This window comes from Felis catus, chromosome A1, assembly GCF_018350175.1.
Source record: "Felis catus isolate Fca126 chromosome A1, F.catus_Fca126_mat1.0, whole genome shotgun sequence".
Lineage (NCBI taxonomy): Eukaryota > Metazoa > Chordata > Mammalia > Carnivora > Felidae > Felis > Felis catus.
The window spans coordinates 54166934-54191914 of NC_058368.1; the positions used below are offsets into that span (position 1 = coordinate 54166934).

Consider the following 24981-nt stretch of genomic DNA (forward strand, 5'->3'; position numbering starts at 1 on the left):
AGCTGTCAGCATAGAGCCCGTTGCAGGGCTTGAACTCACAAACCGTGAGATCATGACCTGAGCCAAAGTCATATGCTTAACCGACTGAGCCACCCAGGTGCCCCTCAAATCTTTTTCTGGAAAGAAAAGAAACAAATCTCCTTTTGCATCTGAATCCTCCTGGCTATCGTTTCATTATTTTTCTTTTTATCATTCCAGTTGTTGAAAATGCAGTGTTTGCTTGATCTCTGCAATTCCTCTTCTCTCATTTACTTGACAGCCCCCTGGCTTCTGCTTTCCATCCTAATCGTTGTACAGAAACAACCATACATAAGGACATAAGTGGCTTGCAAATAGTCAAATAAGCGGACCTGTTTCAGTTCTTAACTTATTCAGTACCTCTCCATTGGTGTCAGTTGATACAAACTTGCTTTTTTCTCTTCTTTTCTTTCTTGACCTTCTTGAAGCCCCTCTCTCATTACTTGTTTTTAAGTTTATTAGTTTTGAGAGAGAGAAAGAGAAAGAGAGAGAGAGAGAGAGAGAGAGCAGGGGAGGGGCAGAGAGAGAGGAAGAAAGAGAATCCCAAGCAGGCTCCATGCTGTCAGTGCAGAGCCCAGCACAGGGATTGATCCCAGGAATGATGAGATCATGACCTGAGCTCAAATCAAGAGTCGGACACTTAACTGACTAAGTCACCCAGGCGCCTCTTATTACTTCAGTATTTTATATAATTTTCAAACAGCTTCTGCTCACTCCTCTTGCTTTCTCTTCTATGTTCTCCTATTTTCCAGAGTTTCATTGATGCTTTCTTTTTCCCATTCCTTTGAATTGTAAGCAAGTCAAAGCTTACTATACATCCTTATATAAATTAAACATTTTCCTAGCTTTGTGGCAATCCCCAGGACTCCTACCTCCTCCAATCTTCTTGTTTCTAATATAAATTATTGCCTCTGTGACTTGAAACTTGATTTTAATTCTGAGTAGTCCAAACTCGATAGTCTGATATGTGTTTGCTTTAACTGAATTTCAGCACAGTCATATGAATTTATGCTTGGGTTATCACTGGTTTTCTACTCCCCTGTGGCATTGGTTAGGAATTCTCTGTCATACCTTGGTCCTTGTACTAATCAGGGTTCTCCAGAAAAATAGAAGCAAGAGGATATATACAGATACATAGAAATAGGTTTGTTAAGAGGGATTGGCTCACATGAGCCAGTGAACCACTTATGGAGGCTGAGAAGTCCTACAATTAGCCATCTGCAAGCTGGAGGCCCAGGAAAGCCAGTGGTAGTCCCAGTCCAAACTTGAATGCTTGAGAACTGGGATGGGGGCAATGACTTACAGTCACAGTCTGAGTCCACAAGTCTGACAACCAGGAGTGCTGATGTCCCATGGAAGGAGAAAATGGTTATCCCAGCTCCTGAAGAAGCCAAATTTATCCCACCTCTGCTTCTTTTTGTTCTATTCAAGCCCTTAACAGATTGGATGATGTCCATCTGCAGTGGTGGGGGTGATCTTCTTTACTCAGTCCACTGATTCAAATACTAATCTCTTCTAGAAACACCTTCACAGATACACCCAGAAATAATGTTTTGCTTGCTACCTGAGTATCTCTCAGTCCAGTCAATGGAACACATAAAAGTAACCCTCCCAGGTGTATAGAACACAACCCCTACTTCATCCTTCCTCCACGTCAAGACAAGGTAAAGAGGGAAGAATTGAACATAGATTCATTTTCCTTCTTACCACCCCCTGTACATTAATTAAAGCTGGCTGTATTACAGCATCAGTGAAATCCTAGAAGGCCATTGGAAACCAAGAGAAAGATACAAAGGAGGGCTTCATAACTGGAGGAATTTTTTTGTTATCATATCATAGTCAGCATCTTTAACCAGTGATATTGGTTTTACATGAGGTAAGTAACAAAGAGAAAAAATGAATTTAAAAGCTGAGGGAGGAGCTGGTAGATTCCCTTTTTGGTCAAGTAGAACCTAATTGGATGGATGGTTCTTTAGAACTGTGCACTTAGGGTGGTCCTGGGGGAAAATGGAGAACCTCTGCATATATTGGAGATCTATGTGGGAGTGTTAGTGGCAGATAGCTGGTCCCTTATTTGTGTTACTTTTAGAGATATGCCCTCTGAAAGAGTTGTTTAAAATGTAGAGGGGTTTGTTATTCTTCAGACTTTGCAGTTTGAAGTTGCCAGAAAAGAATGTAAGGCTTGGTTCTTGGGTTAGAAACTTGGGGCAGGTAATAATTATTTGAAATCATTGCTCACTGAGAAGGAGCTGCCAAAGACAAGAAAATATTTTCAAGGGGCTCTACATGTCCAAGGAAACTAGAGAGAGTAATTAACGTCATACCATCTCATCAAGAAAGGAGCTGTGGTCCAGAATGATGTGATTTATTTTCTAGTCTTCCTAAACTCATCTCTTAAATTATGGTATTCTCCAGATGTCCATCCTCGACCCACTGTTCTCATGCTGTGAACTCTTCCAGAGTGATCTCATTTCCTCTCGTGATTTCAGTTCCTGATGACTTCAATCCTCTATCTTTATCCTTGACATTTTCCCACAGATTCATACTTCTATCCATCTGTCTACTCTATGTCTCCCATAATGTGTCTTAGAGTCTCAAACTCAACTTTTATAAAATGGTAATTACTCCCACCATCACAAATCTGCTCTTCTCCCATCTGCCCTACTCCTTTATTATTACTATTTCTCCATTCTTTGTGGTGTTTGGAAATACTGACAATACCTCATTTACCCTGGGCTAAAAATGGTCCTCAGTGACACTTTCTTCTCTTTATCCCAATATCCAATAACTTCCTATGAATTTTAACTCCTCTTTTTCTACCCTCTCTCCCCTACATTCAGTCATTCTTTACCCTTACTTGGATCAGGCCACTGTCCTCTTTTATCTTAAATTATTGCAAGAACTTCTTAACTGGTCTGTCAGAATTTTCATTGTAAGCAATAGAAAATGATGTTGGCTAGCTCACGTAGAAGAAAATATTTCATAAAGGTTTGGGAATATTTATAGAATCAACAGGATAGTTGGAGAACAAAATTCAGAAAATGTGCGGAAACCAATGGAGTCTAGTCATCTGGGGCCATAGCCAATGGGATGTGTTATAACAATCTGTTTAGAATGTTACTGTTAGCACTGGCCTTGCTGAAAAAAGTACCCTTCTTACCTCTGGCCTTAATGACACTCTGGCCCCTGAACAGTGCTATTTTTGAACGCCACCACTAACTGTCCTTTCACATTATTCACTCCACATTCAAAGTTCTGAGTGCAAGTATTGAACAGCTAGCCCTAAACTACATGCCCATGCTTTAGGTACTGGATGGTGGGGAGGAAAAAAATTTCTGTCCTCATTTGGTTGCTGTGGTGGGAAGTGAGTCCTGCTGTCCCCAAGGTTCACACACTAGGGCAATTCTTTTATATGGGAAATACTGAAAAATTGGGTAGCAAGAATAATAGTAACAAAAAGAAATATCTAATAAATGGACCTCTTTAATCAATCTTCCTCATGGAAACCAGGGGAAGAGAGGAGACCAGTACTCATAAGGAAGTTGCTGCAGAGACACCTGCAAGAAATTATGGGCTCCTGAAGTAAAGTTGTGACAAAAAGGTGTAGAGAAATGGGCAGATCTAAGAGATTTGTAAGGGCTAGCATCAACAGGGATTTGTGATTTACAGATGTGTGGGATGAGAGAGATAAAGAAATCAAGATTGGCATTGAAATTTATTTCTCAAACAATGAGGAAGGAGTAATGATTCCTTTAATTTGGAGTGCATTTAATTTGGGGGCTTGTGGGAGAGTCAGTGAAGATGTCATTTAAGTAGATGGCTCTGTGAGTCTGGGGTTTAGAGGACAGAGCAACATTGGAAATGTGTTTTTGGAGCCATTGTTGTAAAATTGATAATTAACGTTGTAGGAACTATGTGATCACCCAGGTATGGTATACACAGTGAGAATGCCCAACTCCATCAAAGCTGAGACAAATAAGTTCTGTTGTCCCACCTGCCTCTTTGTGGCAGCCATCCAGAGACATTTGGGCCACATAACCTCAAATCCTCCAGATTTAGCACTTGGCTCATTGCTTCTCCTTTGTTAACATCAATCCTGCCAAATTTTTGGTGATTTCAATATGCCTCTACTGAGTGTATTTCCATCACCCTGGTCTCTCAAATCCTTGATCTCATTTTCAAAGATTTAATCTTTCATCCTGCATCAACCTCTCACTTTTTATTGCCAGACCCTGGATTGGTATTTTTGAATCATGACCTTTTAGCAGATCTTGAAATCAGTGAATTTGTCATAAGCAGCATTTCTTCCAAATTAAATTTCTTTCAAAATTTCTTCTAAATTGAAAATATTAGCATGCTTAGTCTATGCTTAGTGTCTAGACTGGGTTATACATTGATATAATCTAATTGTATACAAGATTTACAATCGTTCACATTCTGTAAAAAGAGAAAAGATAGACTAAAAAGCAAGATGGCAAGTTTGGGTGGGATTATTTTGAATTTTTTTAGTGAATTGCAAAAGTATGTTTTCAGACAAGAAGAAGGACAAGAATGATATCTTTGCATAGACAAGGGGAAATGGAATCCAATACTCAAAATATGATTGCTCCTACTTTCTCTGTTTAACTGTGTAATTAACTTTCTTTGTCTACAATATTATTCTCACCTGTATACAAAGATGTAATAAAATCTGCAAGGAAAAAAAAGAAAAAGGCCCCAAGAAACCATATATCCTACTCCAACTCCTTCATTTTTGTTTCTTTTTTACAGAAAATTTTCTGTACACATTATTTCTTTTCTTTTTTTCTTTGAAACTTATTATGACCACTGCAGTCAGATTCTTATTTTTACTGCCCTACCAAAACTGCTCTTTTGAAGTTACAAGGATCTCAATAAAAAAAGCATTTGATCTAACTTAATTATGAACAATGTTTGACATGGCTGATCATTGTCTCCTTTTTGAAATGCTTTCCTTGCTTGACCTGATTCTTTAATAGTGTCTCTTCATTCTTCTCACACTTCACTAGTATCTCACTGGTAGCATTTTAAAGTGTTAACCTCTTCCTCCAGGTGGACACAGTCACTTCCTGTGGTTTTAGTGAGGCCACTGAACTCTTCCAGTTTATTTTTCCCCTCTTGAGAGACTACTCAGTTTTCTTCACAAGCTTCTTTTATTATTATCCCCCAAATCCTCAAATATGAATGTTCTTCATGGATCCCTCCTTAGATCTCCATTCTTTATTTATTCAATAAATATAGAGGAAAGGTTTATTATGGATCGACATTATCATAAGTGTTAGAATGTAGCAGTGAACCAAATAAGCAGAATTTGTTTCCATGAAGTAGGATCTGGTGGGAGGCAGGAGAAAATAAAGACATAGCAAAAAACAAAACAAAACAAAACAAAACAAAACATGGATGAATGAAATGAATGAATGAAAATAAAGCACAATGAGGCTATACAAAGTTACTCAATGGAGAGGCAGTTTTATGCAGGGGTCAGGAAAAGTCCTGAAAAAAATAAGGGAAGTTACAGGTTATAATTTGGAAGTGTATATTTCAGGAAGGTGAAACAGCAATACACAAAGAACTTCAAGTAGGAGGATGCTTAGTATGTACAAGAAAAAGCAAGAAGACCAGTGTGTCTCGAGTGGGAAGAAAGAGAGAGGGGAATGGTAGGGTATGGAGTGAGTGAAGGAGGTGAGGACCATAGCAAGGAAAGCTTTGTGAACCATGAGAAAGACTTCAAATTTTATTCCAAGTGAGATGAAAAATCACAAGAGAGTTTTGATCAGCAAGAACCCATGTCTTGAAGTTTAACTTTGCTAAGGAAGGACTGAATGATTTTAGTGAAAGTTGGTGGGGGGAAAGTGAATCATAAAGGCCATTTAAGAAGTTATTGAAATCAGTCCTCTGAGAAGTGATGACAATTTGCCCTAGGGTGGTGGTGGGAGAAATGATGAGTACTGGAAAGATTCTGGATCCATTTCAATGACAAAATTGACAGGATTTCTTGAAGGTTTGGATGTAAACCTTGAGAATAAGAAAGAAGTCAAGGATAACTCTATGAGCAGCTGGTAGAATGGAGTTGCCATTAAATGAGGTGGGGGTGACTAGAGGGTAAACAGATTGGGAGAAGGTGTTGGGGAAATCAAGTTTTGGTTCTGTGCATTTTAAGCTGCACCTACCTGTTAGAATTTAAGTGTGTATGTTAAGTAAGCAGGTGGGTATGATACTGGAGTTTAAGGGAGAAATCCATGTTAAAAGTATACATTTGGTTATTGTCAGATCATAGTTGAAGTCATGGGACTAGAGAGTTGGAAGTCACCTAGGATGAGAGTTAGATAGGGAATTAAAAAGTCGGAGCCCCTATTCTTGTACATATGTCTGTTTTTTTTAATTTTCAAAGTTTTATTTATTTTGAGAGAGAGAGAGAGAGAGAGAGAGAGAGAGAGAGAGAGAGAGAGAGAGAGAGAATGGGGTAAGAGCAGAGAAAGATGGAGACAGAATCCCAAACAAGCTCCACACTGTCAGCGCAGAGCCCAATGCGGGGCTCGACCCCACGAAGCATGAGATCATGACTTGAGCCGAAGTCAGAAGTTCAAGTGACTGAGCCACCCAGGCACCCCTATACATATTTCTTCTAGCAAGGGCGGCCCCACTTAGCCAGGAGTCTCTGATGTCAGTTCATTCTTCTTGCTGTCTTGAGCCTCAGCATTGCTAATGCCCTTAACTGTGACATCAGAGTGGAGTCTTCAAATGGCTCTGATTCTGAGTAGACATTGGAGCTAAAAACTAATGGAATATCAGGAGTTTTCTAGTTCAGGAGAAAATGAAATAAATTTGGCTGCAAAGAATAAGAGGATTTTTTTTTTTAACTAGAGAGCTGAATTTTGTCATGGATCTTTGCCAAATCTGTCCAGATGCTGCCCTGCTAAGAAGGGAGAGGAGGATGAGTATTATCAACAAGGCAAGGTCATGTTGGAGGAGCCCCTGGGACACCGACCCCTTTGTGATAATACGTGCAGGATTATAAGCTAGGCTCGTCTAAGCAGGATGCTGGTGGAGCAGCATGTCGGGCTGCCTGGTGGATTTTTTATTATACCAACAGAGAATCGCTTGAGGAGTGTGTGGGAATTGGAGCCTGGAATCATATACTTTTGGTCATCTCCATTTTGGCTTGTGGTAACATTAAATCTTCTCCCTTCAACGCTGCTCCTGTGTTGCCTTTGGCTAGCATTCCTTCTGAAGTCATGCGCCTTCTGGCTTCTGGCAGGTGGTGCAAGGGGCCAGTCTCTATGTTGGCAATGGGAGTGCAAGCATGCCTCTTGGCACGAATGTCAGGGGGATGCCAGCTAAAAGAGTCACACTTTTTGCCTTGGAGTTTGAAGTCAAATCTCTACCCATCCTCTTCTAAAACACCTGTGACAGCACATGTGTATTTGGGGGGAAAGGATATGTTTTTATAAATTTAAGGAAGTAGCAAAATATAGCAAACAATAAAAACTGAAACTCCTGAATGAAGACATGGGTCACATAAATGGATCATCTGAAATACATAATGGACCACTAAATGAACCATCCACATTTGCAGAATGTTCTTCAAGCGTGTTCACTCTCCAATTAGTGGGTTGTTATTACTGTATTCCCTAAGGGTTTTAATTTAAAGGCCAGATACAAATGGAGCAAAGAAATTGAATGAAAGGATATTGAGAGTCTCAGAATCACTGGGAAGGCTGAACCAAGAGGTTCTGATCTCATGCAGTAAGAACCACAACCTAAAACACATCATATAACTGGTCTGGAGAAAATACAATTGCATCTAATGCTAAGAACTATACCTTGATGTGTATCCCACCCACACTGCTCCCGGGGATCCCCTGGGTCTGCCATCCCTGAAAAACAGATACTGATGTTTCCACTACCACCAGGATCAGCTCATATTTTCAGCTCTTCCTTCTTTACATTGTTAATTTCTGATTTATAATACATGGTGGGTGCATCTGATTGGCTCAGCATGGTAAATGTGCCCATCACTAGTGGCAAAAACATCTGGGTTGGTTGTATTTCTGGCATCTTCTGCTTCTACAGTAGGATATGCCTCCCATCAAGATCTATAAGATGTAAAATTTCCTAAATGTACAGACGAAGGTCAGATGCTGGGCAGCCAAAAAAGTGACATGTCTATAGTAGTATATACCCTTTGGCTGCTTAAAATCAACACATACTTCTTTCTAAATGTACATTTCTAAAAGAAAATTGCTTGCACGTAACATGATAAACTATTCCATATAAAACCGAGAATACACCCACTACCTTCCAAAATGTAAACAACTCAAATCTTATCAGTTACTACATCTAGCTCAGGCCACACTCTTTGAGTAATATCCTTTCCTCCCTTTGCTTTGCCATGACCCCAACCAGAGATTCCTTCAACTTTGGATTCGTTGTGAAGTTAACCACTTCACATAAAACAGTGGGGAAAGGGAACAAAAGAGTAGGAAAATTAGTAGAGGTGTATAAGTATATATGGGACATAGAGAGGAAGTCTTTTTTTAAATGTTTTTTCCTAAGTTTGTAAGTAATCTCTACACCCAACATGGGGCTCGAACTCACGACCCCAAGATCAAGAGTCACGTGCTCTACTGACAGAGCCAAGCAGGGGCACGGGAAGTCTTTTTTAGAATTCACAGAGGAGGGTTCACAGACACTACTTCTCACTCCTTTTTAACTCTCTCATCCAGCTCTGTATTACACAGGCATGAAGACAATCTTACTGATAAAACCTTCTCAGTTTATCACAACCTTTCCACATTTCCTACCTCCACAACCATCATCTTGGATCAAGATGTTGGTGTACAATAGCCCCTAAACGTTTTTCTCTTTTCCCTCCTTATCTCCCTACCAAATTGTTTCCATAAATCTAGTTATCTTGAAAACTGCACATCTGATCGTGTCACTTCCCTGCTTCCAGTAACTTGTAATTATTCTTTGGAAAGAGTCCACAGCTCTCAGCATGGTCTGGCAGGTTTTCCATGTGTGACCTCTGTCCTTCCCCAGCCTCATGCCCCGCCCCCTCTTTCTCCTTTTTCATGTTCTCCTTAACACTCCTCTATCAGTTTCTCAGAAACCCGCTCCTTCCAGCTACAGGGACTGGCAATGATAATCTCTTTGCTTGGAATGTTCTCACCAACACCTTCTCATCCTTCAACAACTTGGATCTCAGCTCAATTTCAAATCTTCGTGTCTCTATCACATATTTACCCCCAAACCCAGACAAGTAAGGCTCCACCTTGACTGCTCTTCATACCTCTGCCACAAATATTATTCCTATTATGATTTGCTAAATACCTGTCTTTTTTTTTTAAGTTTATTTTTTTGAGAGAAAGAGAGAGAGAGAGAGAGAGAGCATGGGAGGGGCAGAGAGAGAGGGAGAGAGAGAATCCCAAGCAGACTTTGTGCTGTCAGCTCAGAGCCTGGTGTGGGGCTTGATCTCACGAACCATAAGATCACGACCTGATCTGTAATCAAGAGTCAGACGCTTAACCGACTGAGCTACCCAGGTGCTCCAATACCTGCCCCGACCTGTGAAACTTAACGGTCCATGAGGAAACAGGTCAGCCTATGTACTGCTGTGTCCTTGGTGCCTGGGATACTTACAACTTGGCATGTGGCAGGTGTCCAACAGGTATCTGCTGACCAGGTGGATAAGTGAAAAAGTCCTGCACTGGTAATTACTAGACTAGGCATTCTATATGGCTGCTTTCAGACTTCTGTTTTCTCAGGATTAAACTCCTTAATTATTTAATCCTCTGATTTCCTAGGTAATTAGATTTGACTGGGAAGGCATTAAAAGAAGAATTCTGTTTACGTTAAGGTATCAAGCCCTTTTTTTGCCATGGAGAGGTGCGACAGCTTTACAACAGACCAAATATCATTTGGTTCCCGACACTAAACTTTGGCAAGAATATTTCTCTGCTAATTTGAATGACCAAGAAATTATGCCATTTCTTTTGAAGAAAATTATCCTTTGAAGAACATGAAGAACTATTTGATTCTCTTCACCTAACTTGATCGTATTACCAGCCTCCATTCCTTCTTGCACCTGACTTTCTTTTTTCTTATAGAACACTGATTCTATTTCCTTTGTATAAACCTCTTGTTTTAAAAAATTTGCCTTGCAAATGCACGATGTCCTAGGATGTGTATATTGAACGACCAGAAATAACTCAGTGACATATTCTTCTTGCTTATTTCATACATATTTCCAACTTATGACTCATTGGTTTAAAGAGGACAAATGGGAACTAGGAGCAAAACAGAGGGCTTGATGTACTTGTGCCTGAGAGGAAGATGAATCACTCTGCTGCTGGCAAAGTGTCCCGGTCAGGGTCAGGGTTGCCTGTCTCATGGGTTTGAATGACCCCCACTGTTCCCTGCCCTGGCCCCACTCACAAACTCACAAGCAACCTCACACAAACACACATCCCAAACACCACACACGTCTTACTTTAGAAGCCCCGGGGGACTATTTTAGGCTGGAAGGCATGCATATGATGAAGAAAGTGACTGTCTTGGAGGCTATAACTTGATATATGAACGCGTCAGAGGGACCCAAAGTGTTAGCAGTGGCATTTCAATTCTCAGTTTTCAAAGAATTTTATTTTCCTCTCTCCTTCCACCATCTGTTTTTCTTACTGTAGCAAATGTCATTTCCTATGGAGTTTAATAGCATATGAAATGGGATTGTTTTACAGTGAATTTTGATGTAGTTTCATGATTTTCCCAAGAGTGGTTTTTCTCCCTCCCTCCCTCTCTGTTCCACCCCTCCCCCTCCAGCCCTCCCCTCCCCCTTTCTTCTTTCCCTTGCTCTTCTCTTTAACCCTCCCTTCCTCCTTGCTTATTTCTTTCCTTCCTTCATTTTACTCAGACAAATTAAGCTAGCTTTGACATCATGCTAATCATATCAACTTAAAAATAACTACTATAAGTTTGCTTCTAAATTCTGGACTGAAATCTGTGATAAGATGAAGCTCTGAACTAAGTCAATATTTATTTTATTTTGTTTTTGTAACAAACACAAATTCCCAAATGGCATTAAACTGCTAAATAGTAAATTCCTACTGAAGTGATAAGCAAAGGATTTTGACTTCCGCTTTTGTGTATAGAAGGAGTGACTGACGAATGCAAAGTAGAAAGAGCAGTGACCGGGAAAGTGCAGGAAGTGATAGTGAGAAGGCACACTGAGACGCCACTTCCTATGTGACAGGCAGGGTTTAAACTCAACATATACGGATTAATTTAATTGTCACCATAACACCTTGCTGGAGGTATTATTGCTTCTCCAATTTACATTCGAGAAAACTGAGGCATAGAGATATTAAGGACACACAGCTACTAATTGGCAGAGGTAAAGGGTCCACACACAGAAGGATCATACTGCGCTGTTTTCTCTCAATTGAAACTGAAGCATAAATTTGCAGCGTGACGGAGGACAGAGTCTTCTGTGAAGCATTAGGACTGTCTTTTAGTGCCTTCCTTTGAGGGAAGAAATCCCAAAGGGTTTCAGAAAGCTCCTCTCACCATAGTAAGGGAGGACAACTCCAGAAGGCAGGAGTGTGGCCAGCCTGAGAAGGTGGCCGTGTGGCACGATGGAGACTGGTGGAGAGAGGTGAGGAGAGAACCGGCTTGGGGGGAGAATGAGGTGCATTCACTGGGGCTGTACTGACTGTGGACTCTGCTGAGGAGAAACACCATGATGTCTGTGCTGGAAAAATCCCACTGCCTCAACTCTTTTCTCTCCTTGACTGATTCAGTGACGATCTGCTCTCTCTCAAGGAGAATGAGGATTCAGAAGGGCAGACATGACTCCATCTATTGAGAATGGCTCAAGTCTGTGGTGTCACTAGGAAGAGCCATGGCACGGGAAGATAATGTTTTAAACGTATCAAGCCGTGCTTCTCAGGGAAAGATGAGCTAGAGATAGACTGATTCATACTTTGGAGCCATGCTTTAGGATCAACTACTATGCTTTAAAAATACAACAACAAACTTTTCTCATTAGAGGAGGCTTTCTTTTCCAACAAGGGCTTCAATACTTAGATGTAGCTGAATGTTGGGGTCCATTTCTTGGGCTTAGGACCCCACTTCTCTCCACTGCTTCTCTTCTATTTATTCGGGGAGTCTGATTTTGTTCCCAGACTCTATGTGAGACCACCTTCTTCAAAAAAGGAAGTAGTCTTCAATTTTGCAGGCATTTCAGGAGTAGCAATTTGGGGAATCCTTGTATACTCTGAGTTTATGACTTTCATGAGGAAGAGTCAGAAATATTGACAAGTATATTTCCCAGATTGTCCTCAGGATAAATTTGTTGGGCTCTATGTAACTTTGGGTAGGATTTTACCCTTGAGTGTTTCTTGGCAACAAGTGTACTGACTTGTAAACTGCTGTGGGTCCCATACAGGCAAAACCTCATTTGCACTTAGAGAGCCTGGAAGAGGAAAAGGACGATAGCTTTTATTCTCTTGGCCTTGGGTTCCAATATAAAAGAAAGAAACTGAAAAAAAATCATTTCTTTTTTATATGTTTTGAAGATATTCCAGTTTTATTTTTCTCAACTGGAAGATAATATACCCATAAAACTGGGTACTTATTACCCTTTAGAGAATAACTAGAGAGGAGGGCCCTCCCCCACACACAGTTCTGCCGTCCCAAATGGAATGCAGCAGAATAAACAAGCAACCCACACCCAAATAATGAACTGAACATGTCGTATATGATGTGGTGTATCAATCATATATCTTTGATTCAAATTAGATTAACCAAAATAAGGGAGTTCATTGTATTTTAAGTTTGGAAAGGATGATGGGGGTAGTTTACATGATCAAAAGACAAGTTTCAGGGATTAGGACCTTACTGGTTGGGACTAAAGCTCAGTACTGGCAAATTTCTCTTCTCCTCTCCTCTTACCTCTCAACCTATTCTGTTATTTTCCCTTCCCTTTCTCGCTTCCCCATTCTCTGTCTCATACAAACACACACATTTGTTTGAATTCATATGCTCTTTCTAAGTGGCAGGAACTATTGGACTGCCGTAAAGCCCAGATTCATATTCTCACAGATTAGCAAACCTGGTAGAAAGAGGACTTCCCTCCCCAAGTTATATGTCAATCCCAGGTAAGGTGTTTGATTCTCTTGCTTGAATGAATGTTCACTCACAGATTAAGTAACATGGAATTCAAGTTAGCTGGGGGTTGAGGAGGATCTATTACAAGACTAACAGATGGTGCTTCCAACTTTTTGGTCTATTCAAGGTTGCAATAGTACATTTGGAAAAAATTAGTACCCATTATTTGAAAATGTTTATCAAGTTTATATAATTTTCCATTATATAAAAATCGAACTGTATTTGTAGGTCTACTGAAATGCCAAATCCATCTTTCATAAGATAAAATCTTTCTTTGGTGCCCCAGAATCCAGAGGATTCAAACTTTTGTCATGAATATGAACTTAATAAAAACACTGAAGCTATATATTTAATACTTTTGTATGTTTTTTAAAAAGTGTTTTAAATGTTTATTTATTTTTGGGGCGCCTGGGTGGCTCAGTCGGTTAAGCGTCCGACTTTGGCTCAGGTCATGATCTCACGGCCCATGAGTTCCAGCCCCTCATCAGGCTCTGTGCTGATAGTTCAGAGCCTGGAGCCTGCTTCGGATTCTGTGTCTCCCTCTCTCTCTGACCCTCCCCCGTTCATGCTCTGTCTCTTTCTGTCTCAAAAATAAATAAACGTTAAAAAAATAAAAAAAATAAATGTTTATTTAGTTTTGAGAGAGAGCGAGCATGAGTGGGGGAGGGGACGAGAGACAGAGAGGGAGACACAGAATCCGAAGCAGGCTCCAGGCTCTGAGCTGTCATCACGGAGCCCAAAGTGGGGCTCAAACTCATGAACCGTGAGATCATGACCTGAGCCAAAGAGGATGCTTAACTGACTGAGCTACCCAGGCACCCCAATAATCTTGTATTTGAAACAACGTGCAGATTTGCTTAGTTTTACTCTCCACCGCTTTTCTAGCCAGTGTAATTAAGAGCTGTTCCTTTGCTTAAATCAAAGATTGTTCTATTGGATTATTGATCTCTGTCAGTAGCCCACATAAGAAACAAAATAGAAACCGTGGACTTCTTAAAACAAAAGAGTGCTTTAAATAAAAGTATATAACTCTATAACACTAGTCCTATAGGATTTTTTGAAGTGCATTATTTTAGTTTTCCCCATGATGCAGAGATTTAAAGAAGCAAGAAGTACCATTTACTAAAGGGTGTTGGACTCCAGGTAGTGGAACAAATGAAGAGCATCCAGCTCATGGATCACTGCTGGTGTGAGGGCAGTGACTGAGCAAAAGCAAATAAATGCATGATGTCCAGGACAGAGGTACAGTATTCAGACAAAGTTCGGTCATGTTATTTTTGGTAGTATTGGAGTTTTATGTAGTTTGTAAACACACTGGACAATGGTTCCAGCAGTTTCAGTTGGTACATTGGGCTTTCTTTCCTTCTCTCTTTCCTTCTCTCCTTTCTCCCTTCCATAGAACATAGATAATTTTATGGCATATATGTACACAGTTATCAATCAATCACGCACTACTAAATAACTTTTGAAGAGAACTTAAAGTTGGCCCAGTCTTTAACTTGATTCAGTGAAATATGAGATATTTTATTGTAGATAGTTCTCTTTTCTGATCCTTCAAATAAGCCCTTGCCAGAGAACAGTGCTTCCCTGACAAAAGAGAACAGTCGTCTAAATCTTTGTTTTTCAAAATGTAGTCTGTACCACCAGCAATGATATCACAGGAAAATCTCAGGCTCCACTTCAGAACCTCTTGTATTGGAATTGGTAAGATCCACCAGTGAGTCAAAGTGTTCCTAGGATTTGGATAAGCAAACATTAGTGGTAAGTGCTTTTCTGGAAGGGAGGGTCAGAGGCAGCCAGGTATGTAGGATTTAAAGATCCCTGAAGATTGATCTGGATATGTCTAAGATTTTTTAAACTGAACAATAAAGTAAATAAAGTGGTGTTTAAGGAAGAGCAATATGACCCCAACTGGCAGGTGGGCATGGAAAGAGAGAGTGGAAGAACTGAGAACAAGTAGGGTGATAGAACCCAAACCTGAAGCAGACGATATTGGTCTGATATGGCCTTTCGGCAATGGGGATGGCAAGGAAGGGACTCTGTCAAACCCTCTGACTAGTAATTTAAGTGACTGGCTGGGGTGAGTCCACTTCCCGAGTTCCTCACGGGAAGAGGAAACAAGGAAGTATTCTTTGAGTTAGGAGGTGGAGATGTAGAATGCAGAGGATAGGAGTGCAGTGGTGAGCCAGAGAGAGAGAATATATGAACAAAATCTAGCTCTCTGTTTCTCAGGTTCAGACCCTACTCATGGCCTGGTATTGCCATGGTAACTAAAAATTCATTTAAAAATGAGGGTAGGGAGGGCATCTATATAGCTCTTAAGAAATTGACTACTTTATTTATACATGGTTATATGGTTTGCATATGGGAAGTTTTGACTTCTGCTCCTTTGGTACAAAGGACAATTTAGATATCCATTTTCTAAATATTAGCTAGAAACATTTAACGGCCACTGGCTATATTATAGTGCAACTTTTCAATATTTCAAAATTTAATGTTGTGAAATAATTCAGGGCCGTTATCTTCAAATAGAAAAATCGTTCTGAGAGGATTTGTGTTAGACAATTACTGGTTTTATTTTAAAGATTTTATTTTAAAAATGTTTATTTATTATTTATTTATTTATTTATTTATTTATTTATTTATTTTTTGAGAGAGAGAGAGAGAGAGAGAGAGAGAGAGAGAGAGAGAGAGAGAGAATCCCAAGCAGGCTCTGTGCTGTCAGCGCAGAGCCCGATGCAAGGTTTGATTTCACAAACGATGAGATCATGACCGGAGCTGAAATCAAGAGTTGGACACTTAACCGACTGAGCCACCCAGGTGCCCCAAAGGTTTCATCTTCTAAATAATCTCTACACCCAACCTGTGGCTTGAGTTTACAGCCCTGAGATTAAGAGTCACATGCTATACCAACGGAGCCAGCCAGGTGCCTTGACAATTACTATTTTTTTTTTTCATCTTTTTCCTCCACTAAAGCCATCAAAAAATATACATCAAATTCATTTTAGGATTACAGTGAATCCAAGAGATTAAGGACATTGAATAGTGATAGCACATACAACGTTTGCATTTTCTTAAAATAAAATATAAAACAAGGTACATATTGCTCTTGTATCATTGCACTCAAGGAATTCAAAGGAACCTAGGATATTCTTGACAGAATCTCTGAGAGTCATAAAGTAATGGTGCTTTACTTAAAATGACGTTTTTGACATTCTTTGTTGAATTGCATTGTTGCACTCTGCAATGGACATGGAAACTCTAATTCCAAGAGCAAAACCAAAACCAAACAGCCACCCCGCCCCCTCCCCTGCCCGCCTTTGCGGCATATTCCACCTCACTGTTCCTTCCCAGATTGTTCCCATTCACTCAAAATAGGCTTGAGTTCCTGCCTTGCAGGGATAACTAAAAACTGCAGTCAGATGTAGGAGCTGCTTAATCAGGTCTGGAAACCAGGCCTTAATTAGAATGCTTGGAAAAGAGGAGCAAATGAAAATTATTAAGCTTCATTCTCCAATCCTGTTTCTAATTTTAAAGAGGAAATCATGCATTAATCAAGCCCCATGCTAGAGCTCAGAGGCACGTTTTTGAAATATCCCAAAATAACAAGGGGAAAATTTTGCTCCGTTTCAATAATACCACCCTTGACTACTTGCTATGTATAGTAAGATCTATTCCAATGTGTGGTGTGCTAGGTTACAATATACTAAGCTTTGGTTACATTAAACTTTTTTTCTGGACTCAAGGTATATAGTGTGATATTCAAGGTTAGGCATGTATTCCCTGAAAATAAAACCAAAATTTGCAGAACCCATTTTCGGAGGCGAATGGAAGTGAATTAAATGGTTTAAGAGAAGAACACATCTCTACCAAGAGCCACATGGCAGATAATTTCTGATGAGCAGACAACTGCTTCTATAGCAACACGTTTTTGTGATACAGATTCACAATCAGTGATGATACTGTACTTTGTGTTGATCAAACTTACGCTTAAAAAGGGGATAGTAATTGTTTTATGGGACGGGGGAAATTATTCCTGTTTTCTACAATACAATGAAGTATAAATGCCATATTCTTAAAAATTTCTTAGCAATAATTCTCCAATTTTATATCCTGATTTCATATTATAAAAACAAAGAAACATAGGTCAATATACTCCCCATAAGTTTCTTTATGACTCTGAAGTAGTAAGGTTTAAGTTTTTGTTCCTACTGGCTTCACTAATGTTAGTAACTTCCTTTCAAAGGAGATTATATGGGGGTGAGGATGACGAATCAGGAATGCTTCCTTGTGAAGCAGTATTTACTTACGACACAGGAACTGTCTTTCTGCATCTCTGCTATTCTCTCAGTATCCAGAGGCCATAATTTAGAGACTTGCTTAGTCTCTGTTGTCTGTTTTTACCTTGATTCTGAAAGTCTTTATGATATAGATGCTCTAATCTTTAAAAATGTTTTTAAACATTTTTATTTTATTTATTTTTGAAATGTTTTTTATAAATATTTATTTATTTTTAGGGAGAGAAAGAGCACGCACGCATTGAGTGGGGAAGGGGCAGAGAGAGAGGGAGAGAGAGAATCTCAAGCAGGCTCTGTGCTGTCAGCATGGAGCCTTATGCAGGGCTTAAACTCATGAACTCCATGAGCCAAGATCAAGAGTCTGATGTTTAACCAACCGAGCCATCTAGGTGTTCCATGTTTTTAAAATGTTTTTTAAAATCAGGTTTTCTGGAGCCTAAAAGCTATGTGAGGACAGAGATTGAATCCATTGTGTGTGTGTGTGTGTATGAGAGTGTGTTTCTTTAATCAGTGTAGAGTTTTAAACACAGTACTCATACAGAAAATATTGGTCAAGTGACTGAAGCTACAGATGGGGGAATTGTTGGGATTAGGTGAACATGCCTGGGGATTCAGAGATATGATTCATCAAGAAGATGGTAAAATACTAAGAGATTAATGAACGTATAACTCTTCTAGGAAACTTTAATAGGCAGAGTTTCAAAACAGTCGCATTAAGTAGGCAAACTCATGTTCTCTCCTTACATTTAAAAAGAAGGGGAGTCTTCTTTAATTCTTGTCCTTAAGACTAGGGCACTGTGCTAACAGGCTTTTGTGTTGGTTGGTTTTCCTAGCATTTCATTTCAGGCACTTTCTCATTTCTGACATTTTTCTGATTTTCTTGTATTCTGGAGTAAAAGATCCCAGCATTTTCCTCCAGCCAGTTCTGGCCTTTCATCCACCCTGCCTACCCCAATATTATTAGTGATGATTTTGAAGATAATGATGATGATAACAATCCCTCCCCCCACCAAAACAAAACAAAACAAAACAAAACAAAACAAAACAAAAAACTACAAGAAAAAATCAAAGCAATCTTCCCCCATAGGCCTTTGGGACCCAATGACCAAGACTCTGTTTTAGTAAAGGTTGTTTCCAGATCTTTCACTACACCTTGGCACACTTAGTGTTACAGTTTCCTTCTCCTTCTCCTTCTCCTTCTCCTTCTCCTTCTCCTTCTCCTTCTCCTCCTTCTTTTTCTTCCTCTTCCTCCTCCTCCTCCTCCGCTGCTGCTGCTTCTTCTTCTTCTTCTTCTTCTTCTTCTTCTTCTTCTTCTTCTTCTTCTTCTTCTTCTCCTCTCCTTCTCCTTCTTCTTCATCTCCTGCTTCTTCTGTTCTTTTTTTTTTTTTTTTATGAGTGCTTTTGTTCCTCGAGCTCACTTTTAATCATGTCCCTAAAGGAATGGCAGAACAAGCAGCAGCAGGACTTAGGACACCATATCATGGCAAAGATAGCTAGCATTTGGCCTCCTGGTAAAGAATTAGCTGTTTAATGAATAACATATTATAAACAGACCCTGAGGTTAAAGGATAACAGACACAGTCTTGGTCTCTACCTTATTAAGTAGACATACTCTAGAGATGTTGGGAAGCACTGGGGCTAACTCAAACGTTTCTGTTGTAGTTTTCATCCTGTTTACTTACTTGGACTGCAGATCTGAAAGGGGCCAAGCTTCAGGTTGATCTTTTCTATTTTAATATTGTTTAAAAAGTAAGAGACCTCTGTTTTGAAAATTGGGTATGTTTTTATCACAGTGTGGTAAGTGCTGGGGGTGTGTGGGTAGTGAGCTTAGCATGTGTAGGCTGATAGAGAGGAAACTGGTCAGACTAAGGAGCAGAGGTGTGAAAAAATGTTAGCAAGAATAGGCTATAAAAACACGCGCTTCTTCTTACCAAGTAAACACTGTTTACATTTGCTAAAAGAGCCGAAATGTCCTGGTAAGTGTTGACGAGGTTCACATCCTCATTGATTCAAGTTCATCTTTTTCAGATAAATAGGCCCAATACTAGGTGTTAGACAGGTATTTTTGGCTCATGGGCTATTTGCCTTCAACAAAACATTTATTATGCTCCTATTATGTGCCAGGCATTTTGTTCAAAGCCGGCAATACTCAAACAAATAGAGCATGTTTTTGCCCTCGGGGCAATTTAGAGACTGGGAAAAACAATGGACATATAAACAAATCCTGTATAACATTCTGGTTTTGGAGCTTTGGTTAAAAATAATTATAAAGAGTATCTAATGGTCATAGACAAAGAACATTAATACTGTCATGGTTGGTGGGGAATGGGAATGAAAAAGAAAAACTAGGAGAGGGGGAAGTTTACTTGAAGTGAGATGTTGCTGGGCATTCATAGGAATGATTCACAGATACCATGCAATGGGAACAAGCAGGTAAATTCATGGAAGTGGTTTGCAAAGCATGGTCCCTGCACTAGCGGTATCACCATTACCTGGACCCTGTTGGAAATACAAATTCCATGCCCCATTTTAGATCTACAGAGTCAGAAACTCTGGAGGTGGGGCTTAGCAGCTGGGCTGTGGTGCACGCTGTATTTTGAGAACCACTAGTTTTAGAATGTGGGCTTTTAAACTTAACTTCACAAGGGCACCTGGGTGACTCAGTTGGTTAAGCATCTGACTCTTGATCTCAGCTCAGGTCTTGATCTCAGAGTTGTGAGTTCAAGCCCCGTGTTGGACTCCACAAAACAAAACAAAATAAAACAACAACAACAACAACAACAACAACAACAAACCCAACTTGTCTTCACATCAGAAGCGCTAGGAGTTTAAAAATATGGTGCCTGGACCTCACGCCCAAGATTATGATTTAATTGGTCTGAGGAAATTGAGACTCTGAGAGATTGACTAATTTCCCCAAAGTCATAGTAGAGTTAATAGGTAGGAATTAATGCTTAGATTAGACTGAAACGAAGGCCATGTGTGTCCATTTTGTTGCATACACCTGTCACACTGTGTGAGGGCAGAAGTTGAATAGCCTTTCTCATGGGCACTGAGGCTTATTATAAAAGGCTTCATATTATTTCTGTTTCCTCAAAGGAAAGAGTCCTTAAACTACAATGGTACATGTAGATACGATTTTGTATGTCAAGAACAAGGTATCGATATACCTTAGCTAGGTTTGTTTTATGCTACTTCAAAAAATACACTTGTTTATAAATTCATGAACCATCTAGACTTACTGTAATATGCCCCCATTTTCAACGAATGCGATATACAGAAATTCCATATAGAATTGAAAAATAGAACCACTCAAACAGGACAATATTTTCACATTATGAAAAGATTCATGGCAGGGTTTTGAGGCTTTCATGTGCATGGCCCTTGAGATTTTTAGTGGTATGCAAATGGATATTCAAATGATTAATAGTTATGCACGATTTAATGGCTTTTTCTAAACAATTATTCTATCTGATCTCTCTGCTAGATCCTTTACATGGATTATGTCATTTAATTGTAGTATCTGCTATGAGATACATAATACTATTCTACTTATTTTATAGATAAGGAAACCAAGGCTTAGGGAGATCAAATAACTTCCACGGGCTGTGTGGGCTTGGATATAGTAAATTCAGGATTCAGTTCAGACAATCTGAAAACAGAGACCAACTTTAAACTGCTTTGGATTCCAAGTCACTCTGAGTATCTCAGTATCCACAGTCCCTTTTCAGCAACATGGCCACCAGTTTGTTCCTTATTGACTGCCAAATGGCAGCTAGCCACAGGCTGGGCACCTGGAAAGTTGGTGATCTAGAAGGTGGCCTGGACTGAAAACTCTGTCTTCTAGGGATGTTCTCCAATGTGTTCTGCCTAACTGACCCAATTGGATCATTTCTTTCAAAGGACTTTGACATACATTAATCAGGTGGTATGTTTAGAACCTTGAACAGACCCAGAGAGAAGTCCATCCGACCGCTGCAGAGAGAGTTTTCTTTGCTTACCTACTTCTGGGTGTTTTCTTCCAAAAACTCATATCAGTCAGAGTAAACTTGCCATGTCTCTGTTCCTTGCCATCTCAAAGAGCCTGACTAATACAATCTCCGGGGAAACCAATGAGAGTTATGCATGTATGGGTGTGGAGAATTAAAAATTTAGCCCTGAACCTCCATATGAGTCAGAGGTGATTTTGTCAGCCTGGAGACATGAATACAGGATTCCGCCCACCATTCTCAAGTGATTTGTTTTGATCCCTGAAATAGTGAAAGGGAGGGTGTGAGTTCTTGACCCAGTTCTATGACAGGGCTGCAAAAGATCTCTTAGGGCACATTTAGTTTTCATTTCTGCTGAAGCTTTGAGTGACACTGGCATTCAGAATCTAGTCTCCACAGCACATTAGAGAAATTGTGGGATAAACAGGGTTGCAGAAAAGCAGGAGTTCAGACCTAAGAGGCCTTTATAGGAAACAGGGGCACCTGGGTGGCTCAGTAGGTTGAGCGTCTGACTTCAGCTCAGGTCATGATCTCATGGTTCATGGGTTCAAGCTGTGCTGACAGCTCAGAGCCTGGAGTCTGCTTCAGATTCTGTGTCTCCCTCTCTGTCTGCCCCTCCCCTGCTCGCACTCTCTCTTTCTCTCAATAACAAATAAACATTAAAAAATTTTTATAGGAAACAGATAATTTACAAATATGCATCTATAATGTAGGTGTTTTAGGATAAGTTACGATTCCACATGTACTTTGATAGAATTATGATTTTTTAAAGCTAGCCTATATAATTTTCTTTTCTATTTGAGATTTCGATTTCAAACCTAGGTAACAGCTCACCTATTATGCCCAGTGTGTAAACAGCTGAACCTCTTTTCTGCTCAAATACCTGAAATCATAATTACCTTCTTTAAAACGTGGCCATAGGCAAAACCTTTGAGTAATATGTTCTCATTCAGCATGCCAAGTCAGGATCTGAGAATATAAGACAGAGTCTTTGTTAGATTATCACAGTATTGCAGGAAAGTGCAATATAACTTCAAACTACTTTTAAAAGTCAGATGTTTTTTCTTAGTATGTTATTAACCTAACTATCCAAGTCATTCAATTTTTATTATAACAGTACTTAGAAGAACTGGCGGGACATCTGCAGCTCTTTCCCATCCCTGCAATCTGCTTTGACACCACCATGTTAACAGCTGAATCCTTTATGTGATAATTATACGAACAAATGTAAGTACTGTTTTCATAATGGATGTCCATAGAGAACATTACCCGAAACAATTCAGCCTAAGCCCACAATTATATAACGTTCCTATTCATGAAGATGATGTCACAGAGTCCAAAGAAGGTCAAAGAGACTTGGGAAATGGCCTTTTAAAGAGTTCTTAGACTATAAGTGTTTATTGGAAAGATCTCAAATAGTTGTATTATTTCATAAACCTCAGGATAAACCTGACAAGAATGTTTTGATCAAGATTCAATCAGTTGCTTTTCTGAACAATTTTAGGTTACTGTTAGGTTAGAATTTCCATAGAAGAAGATAGAAGTGTTTGTTTTTACTTGGGGTTTTGTTTTAAAGATGGATCTACTGGATGGAAGTAGGCTCACTTTGGCACAAGAGGCCTCTGTCCATGCCTGTAACCTAGTTAAGCAGTCTCCTGGCTGTGCAAGAGAGATTGATGCTCCTGTTATAATAATTTGCTTTGGCAAGAGATTTTATTCTGTATTTACTTTTCTTCTTGTTGTGGGTCATTTAAACATCTGTTCTTATGACATGAGACTTTTCCAGATGGATGCGTTGTTTGTCCCTCTGTCAGAAAAATCTAATGTTATAAATAAAGGAAGTAGCATAATGGCCAAAGTGTTCTTCATTCCCCCTGATAGTAATGAGAAAAATCCTTTGGAATGAATGCCTTCTCCACATTAAAGCTAACAAACATCAGTCCTCTTTTTCTATAACGTGACCTTATTACAATTAGGCCGATTGTTCTTAGCCTTCCTCAGCACATGCTGCATTGTTCCGCCAGCTAGGGATGTACTTCTTTTTCTTGCAAAGCATTTAGAGTCCATTCATTACAGGCCCAGCCCAAGACTTCTTTAGCCCTTCCATAAAGATATTTTACTGAGGGTAGTACATCTTTAATAGAACGAACAAGGACTTTGGCACCTGATGGCTCCCTGTGTGATTCCTGGGTTTGGTACTAACTGAATGGGAACCGTGCGGCAGGTTACTTAATCTTTCTGAATCCCAGTTTTCTCATTTGTAACACAGAAGTTATGTCTATCTCATACAGCATTTGTAAAGATTAGATGTGATGAAATTTGTCTGGCACTCAGTAAATTATTTTAGATACCTGTATTATACCTATTTATGATAATTTTCCCCTTAAGCAAAGGAGAATTTACTTGTATCAAGTTTATTCAGGCCCATGATTGAAATATCCAAAATACCGTATAAGATTTGCTTGTGGCATACAACGGTCCTCTACCACTTTTGCTTATTCTCCTGCTGCACATGGCCACTTTCTTTTTAAAATTTTTTATGTTTATTAATGTTAGAGAGAGAGAGAGAGAGAGAGAGAGAGAGAGAGAGAAAGTGAGTGGGGGAGGTGAAGAGAGAGAAGGAGACACAGAATCTGAAGCAGGCTCCAGGCTCTGAGCTGTCAGCACAGAGCCCGACGTGGGGCTCGAACTCATGGACCATGAGAGATCATGACCTGAGCCTAAGCCTGATGCTAAACTGACTGAGCCACCCAGGCATCCCTGCGCATGGTCACTTTCAACTCTGTTACTGCCCAGTCCCTTGAAAATTCTTATTTTGTGGCCTATTAACCTTGTGATTGACTATTGGTATTAACTATAAGTATTAACTATTGGTATGGAAGGGAATGAAGTTTGCCTTTACAGTCCTTCATTATTCTCAATTCTCTCCCTCTTCCTGTTACCTTACTGTTATTATAGTTACATTACAATTTTAGTGAGATCAGTATTCAGGATTTATATTATTATGACTATGTAAACACTAATTACAGGTGATGAGACTTACGATATATCATAGTTATTTTTTCTTCCCAGGAGTAGTTATTAAATGTCTTAACCTTTTTGATTTGGTTTTATTTATACTTATTCCTAATTTAAGTCCCAAATATCTATCAATGGTCTAAGTGACATGTTCACATTTTTGAAGAAATCTCTCCTGGTGCTTGCTGAACTGCTTAAATCCCGGCAAGCTGCCCTCTGTGCCTGGTACACAACGATTCTCCTCTCATCTGTACCTCCGCCGTTATCCTAAATATTTTCTTTGCCTCTTTCTGGTGTTGATCTTCTGTTTTCTGCACCACATGTGTTTGTATTTTCTTTTGGTAGAGCTATTTTCTGGTAATTTTCTAAATGTGGGTTCATGGAGGTAAACTGTTGATACTTACATATCTAATGAATTTTGTATTCCATCCTTATACTAGTTGATAGTTTTTCAGGATAAGAATTTTATATCA

General features: G+C 39.6%; 1 long non-coding RNA gene across 1 annotated transcript in view; it reads left to right on the forward strand.

Moving 5' to 3' along the window:
- The first annotated feature begins 10884 nt into the window (after positions 1 to 10884).
- The window catches only part of LOC111560110, a 273609-nt gene continuing 259512 nt past the window's right edge, over positions 10885 to 24981 (forward strand). Inside the window, exons 1-2 of the long non-coding RNA XR_002741673.2 lie at positions 10885 to 11689; positions 22608 to 22717. This is a non-coding gene — a long non-coding RNA (uncharacterized LOC111560110). The remainder of the gene's footprint in view (positions 11690 to 22607; positions 22718 to 24981) is intronic.